The sequence below is a fragment of the Porites lutea genome, chromosome 14 (assembly GCF_958299795.1).
Source record: "Porites lutea chromosome 14, jaPorLute2.1, whole genome shotgun sequence".
Lineage (NCBI taxonomy): Eukaryota > Metazoa > Cnidaria > Anthozoa > Scleractinia > Poritidae > Porites > Porites lutea.
The window spans coordinates 20,737,934-20,743,793 of NC_133214.1; the positions used below are offsets into that span (position 1 = coordinate 20,737,934).

General features: G+C 39.4%; 1 long non-coding RNA gene across 1 annotated transcript in view; it reads right to left on the minus strand.

Annotated features, from left to right (window-relative positions):
* Nucleotides 1–1,967, minus strand: part of LOC140923855 (uncharacterized) — an 11,477-nt gene extending 9,510 nt beyond the window's left edge. The window contains exons 1-2 of the long non-coding RNA XR_012164187.1: nucleotides 1,926–1,967; nucleotides 1,612–1,723 (exon numbers count right to left, since the gene is read on the minus strand). This is a non-coding gene — a long non-coding RNA (uncharacterized lncRNA). The remainder of the gene's footprint in view (nucleotides 1–1,611; nucleotides 1,724–1,925) is intronic.
* Nucleotides 1,968–5,860: the final 3,893 nt, after the last annotated feature.

The window sequence follows — 5,860 nt, forward strand, 5'->3', positions numbered from 1 at the left end:
GGACAAAAGTGACCTAACGACTCTTCAGAACAGAAGACTGCAAGATATTGCTATCCTTATGTATAAGGTGAAACACAAACTATGCCCCATCAAAATATCCGAGCTATTTCACGCGCATTGCTCACCCTACAACTTGAGGACGGCAGAGTTCGCCATTCCCAGATTTAGGACCAATAAATATGGTAAACACTTGCTCACCTACCTGGGACCAAAGTTGTGGAATAAGCTACCAAGCGAAATCAGAACTCTCCCATCATTATTTAGTTTCAAAAATTGTATTCATAAATTTGATCTAGGTGTAATGATAGACGACGACAATTGCTCCAATTGCATCCTTTGTAATTCTTAATCTTTTTAAATCAATTATTTCATTAGTTGATAGTTAGTAGGTTTTTAACTATATTATATTGTTAGGTAACTATATTATATTGTAAGGTGTCCCCAATTAGTAGAGGGGTTCTTAACCCCATCGGCTAGACATTCCAAGACACATTAATAAAGTTTTATGTTATGTTATGTTAACAGAAAAATAAAATTTGCGTGAAATTCACATCTGTACTGGAATCTAAACTATTTAAAACGCAACATACCTCTCTGGATAATTAACTTGAAAAAAATGACGATTAAACAAAAGAAATACAAGCGATAAGCGAGGGAGGTTAAGCTCATGCTAAAGCCCATGAGGGCTTGCGGTACTTTGCGAAACGAAACGAAATGGTACTTTGCGAAATGGTACTTTGCGAAACGGTACTTTGCGAAATGGTACTTTGCGAAATGGTACTTTGCGAAACGGTACTTTGCGAAACGGTTACAACACAATGCTTCATCACACCTTATCTAGAGTACCTAGAATTCCACTGAAAGCTGAAGATTTGTAAAGATAAACCTGGAGCAAATTTCCTTGTTAAGTCTGTTTCCTAAGAGCAGCATGTATTACCAGACGCCATCTTGGATTTAGGTGACTTGAATGTTGTGTATGAACCATTTTAGTGTCCTCTGTGTAACACGTGTAAATTTTGCGGGCGCATCTTTCACACGCAAACATGTAAAAAGAGCATTTCAGAGCGTTTTTCTTGTAAATTTGTTTCTTAGTTACTATGAGTACCATATATGAATTAAAATTAAAGCAAATCAAACAAAAAAATTGATTTTGGTAATTTGCTAAATGATACTTTGCGAAATGTTTGTCTTTCTTTCGTCACGCGAGGCATTGCGTGACAAATTTTTCCCGCGCTTTGGGGTCATGCATGTACACAACATTCAAGTCACCTAAATCCAAGATGGCGTCTGGTAATACATGCTGCTCTTAGGAAACAGACTTAACGAGGAAATTTGCTCCAGGTTTATCTTTACAAATCTTAAGCTTTCAGTGGAATTCTAGGTACTCTAGATAAGGTGTGATGAAGCATTGTGTTGTAACCGTTTCGAAAGTACCGTTTCGCAAAGTACCATTTCGTTTCGTTTCGTTTCGTTTCGTTTCGCAAAGTACCGTAAAAAGGATAGACACTGAACGACAAGACAGCGACCCCGACAGCGACAAATAAAAGCGAAAGAAGGCTATGTAAAGAGAGAATATCGTCACATCGTGATGAGTACAAGTGAAAGTCTTACCAGTGCATTAACACGGAGAGCTGGAGTTCGGTTCGAGTCAGTTGGCAGCGAATAGATTCGAGCTGGACGCTTCCTTTCCCTATCTAAAAAAATCTGTGTGGCGATCACGAGGCTGCGGTCGTAAAATTCCACAAGGTTTCAAAACGGTCACACTCATCACGGCCTGCAGGACTCCTTTATCACCAAAAAAATGAAATTAAGAAATATAATACCAACGAATTATATCAACGTGTCATACATGTACATCACGTCCTTGAAAACATATCAGTTATGGATGGAAGCGAGGGTAAGGGTGACCTTGTTTTGATACAAACCTTCTTTGCTTTGTTATGGAAATTGGTCTTGAAAAATACTAGTAAGCATAAGAATAACTTGATTTACAGGTTTGTATCAAAACAAGGTCACCCTCGTCCTCGCTTCCATCCATCAGTGTCCATAACTGAGGAAGCGGGGCAGGTGCATCTTCAAAGTCTGGAATCTGATTGGCTGTTGTTGTCGTACGAGGGTGGGCTCGCCCTTCCCGACCGCTGGTCAAGGGGAACGAAGACGCTGATACGAGGGTGTCGTGGTATAAAAATCGAGCATGAAGGCGCCATAAACACAGAGGAGGAGGACGCTCGCAAGCGAAGGTGCAGTCACGTTCGGTGAGGTAACAAGCCGAGAAGTCACTGGGTTTAGGCAGGAGTGTGATAAAGTTCTCCGATATTTCGAAGCCTTATTTTTTTGTCTTTATTCGTAGAAAAGTTTATTTTATAACTGTTACGCTGCAGAGGTGTTACAAGTATGACGACCGAGAGAAAGATATGCGTCGCTACTCGGACGTCGTCTCAGAGGCATCGGTAGGTGAAAACTGACCTTGTGTTCATACGAAGTGAAGAAGTTTTTTGCAGATCTTTGCAATGTTAGTGAATTGCCTGTTTTGAAAATGCAAAAACATGTCTGAAATACTGAAGTGACTCTTCTAAAAATCCTGGCGGACGACAAGATTTTAGCCGCGAGGTATATATGTAAACTTTATGTACTCCATACGACTTGACTTACTTTATAAGTAGGTTGAGTATGATCGTCCGGGTGAACGTAGTCCTGAATAGGACTGTTGTTGTTGACAGTGACTATAACAACAACAGTCCTATTCAGGACTACGTTCACCCGGACGATCATACTCAACCTACTTAATAAATGACTCCTTGGTTCAAACCTTTCGCATACTTTGTTTGTCGGAATTTAAACAGGGGCCCTTAAAACTTAAATTGCCTCAACAGACAAAAGATGCTTCGACCTTCTGAAAAGAGTGCCTTAAAAAATTGATTCGAACTTGCCACGTTTCGAGAGTAATTTGTCAGAAAAAGGCAAATCTACGGCTCCGCAAATGCGCGACTGAATTTTAAATTGCTGTTCGACGGAAGTACGGTGGCCCTTAAGGGACATGCTGCAGCTACGTTTATCCACAATTTCGTGACTTTGCCGAACCATATCTTCATTAGTTGTCAACAAACCACTCTCACAGTTAGCAACTTTGCTGATTTTAAAGCTATCTTTTCCAGCGGTTTCGATGAAATTTCGCTAACTAGTCCATTTCAAAAGTTAGCTACGCGTAAATACTGTTTCCTTAGTGGTCCGCATGAACATTTGTTGATCAACAAGAAGACAGCATGGCAAAAGTTTTCGATGTAGCTAGAAGCACTCGGATGGATTCTCGGGTGGGCTTGATCGGCGGTATCAGCACGTTTTTTGGAGACTTCGTATCGTTTGTAGCCGTTCTCAAAGTTTCGTTTTTGTGTTTCTTTCCTTCTCTGAAACTTGATTTTCAAACAATGCAAAACTCGGATTTTAGCTTTCACCATCTCTTTTGCTCACGCTGCTGTTTCATTTTTTCATTCACTTTATATCATCATAATATACTACAGGGTTTACAAAGTACCTTGTAAAAATGTAGGAAAAGACAGGTTCAATGAAATATTTTTAGCATAGCTCAGGGTAATCAAAAGACACTTGTACGACCAGAAGCATATAAATAGAGTGTAGAGGAAAGCATTCTGGTTGAAAATGCAGAGTCGCGATCGTTTTTTGCTCGAAAATGAGAGGAAAGAAAACGGCAAAACCTTGGTGATACGCGTGACAATAATTTGTTTGAAAAAAACTTCCGCCAAACTTCAGGTTCCTTTAAACAGATCTTTTATGTAACAGACCGAACGTGCATTGTCAGTACAAGGTCACGACAAAACACTCAATAATAACCCTGTCACGTCTGTCATACTCAAACGTTTTGCTGTCCTCTTTTTTCTGCCGTCCTGTCATGAAAGCTCACTATTACACCCTGCACTGTTGACGAAAATCAGGCAAAACTGGATGAATCTTAAAGATCTCTACTACCATTTTCTAATACCTGCTTGAAAACAATTGACCCGGTGTGAGGCGGTTTTCGCCCTACTTCTGATTGAATGTCCCCGTTAACACAATTCATCAAAACTCCAACAGCAAAATATGTACTACAATAAAATGAGTTCTATATACAGCCTAGATAGACAAAAATTTCAATGGCAAGCAAAGCAATGGATCAATATAAATCAGTGTTTTAAACTCAAAGAATCCCTTCCTTGAATTGACTACGATTTGTAACAAAGAAATATCAGGCTACTTTCTAATAAAATATATCATCTGTATCTGATCAGACTCAGATGCAGTGAAGAAATTAAGCAAGGATTGCAAACAGTACAAAATGTTATACTAAGATTATTACCAGTATAATTTATAAATAAAGTCATCTTTTTTTCTGATTTTTACTCTTTATTTTGGCATAATATAACATGCAAGGAAGTGGTGCATGAACAAGTAAACCCAATTTGTCTCAAAGTTTTCATTGACTCAACGGAGGAATAAAACAGTTAAATTCATACTTCAATGAAAGGGGTGCATGGAAGTGCTTCCAGCCAACTTTCTTTACAACTATTCTCAGTTATCCCCCCACAATATTAAACTACCGTTATAACAGGCTGTAGAATTAAAATATGATTGAATTAAAACAAACGGTTCACGCGCTATCAGATACTTACTGAATTCTACCAGTGGTCCGTAAAAAAGTGATTGTTGCAATATTCACTGATCTATTAAAATTAATCAGGTTAAATGACCGAGCAAACGTTCAAGAAACTTCTACACTGCCCATTTAATTGGCTATCAAAACATCTATATAATTCACATGGCGAGTTATGACGAATCGTCCCTAAAAGCTGTCTACAAATCGGTAGAATTAAGGTATTAAACCTGCCTCATCTTAGATGTCTCCATGTATGCACTTGATTTTTCTTTTCCATTAAAATAACTCGGTGAAGGTCTGTGCTTACATTAGTTTGGACAACTTGTATGTATGGGTTTCCCCCGCCTAACATGCTTCATCACTAACATGCAGGCAACATGCTAGATTTTCGAAAAAGTCCTTCGTCCTAAAAAGCTCCCTCTTCTTGCTCTTTGCTGTTAAAGGGAAGCTTGTGAGGTCGACTTGTGGCTTGTCTACCAACATGCGCGCACGATGTTATAAATGTGTTCGAGATGGAGAGAAGGAAGTTTCAAAAGTTCCCTGCTAGGTTTAACTTTACGATAACAAGACACCTACCAATATTTCGAGGTGTCTCCTGTGTGTACTTTTAAAAATTCCCTTCTTAAATTGAATGATCGTCGTCCGCTCTTTTCGCATACGACCATGCTGTGCATAATGCCGGAAGTAGAGTCGACCTTGATTTGGAACAACTCTGCATGAAACCCGCCTCAACTGGTCGAAAATAATTGAGTCGTTTGTCTACTTTCATGTATTTCCCAATCTGGAAGTCCATTTACTCTAACCTGCATTTTAACAACACCAAAGCGAAACTGTTTAGATCAATTGTTGATGAATACTATGTATGAGTCATTGCATAGGAAGTTCTTTAAAAATTATGTACATTTATAGCCAATCAGAAACCTTCGATCTGTTGACGTCACTCAATTTGGGGACAAGTCACGCTCATGAATCAGTGGACAGGAAAAATCGTCAAAATTGTTTGGAAGACAACTTCTTTTTACCTCTTTTCCCTTTTTATATCCTAACAGTATATACAAATGGTTTAGACGAGTGCTTGGGCCGGCTGCAATGCAGGCTATAGGAGGGACGGGGGTAGTCTGCTACACAGCCGTTTTTAGTGTCGTCACGCAACGCGGAGGAGCGTTGCGTGACGACACTAAAAACGGCTGTGTAGCAGACTAGGACGGGGGA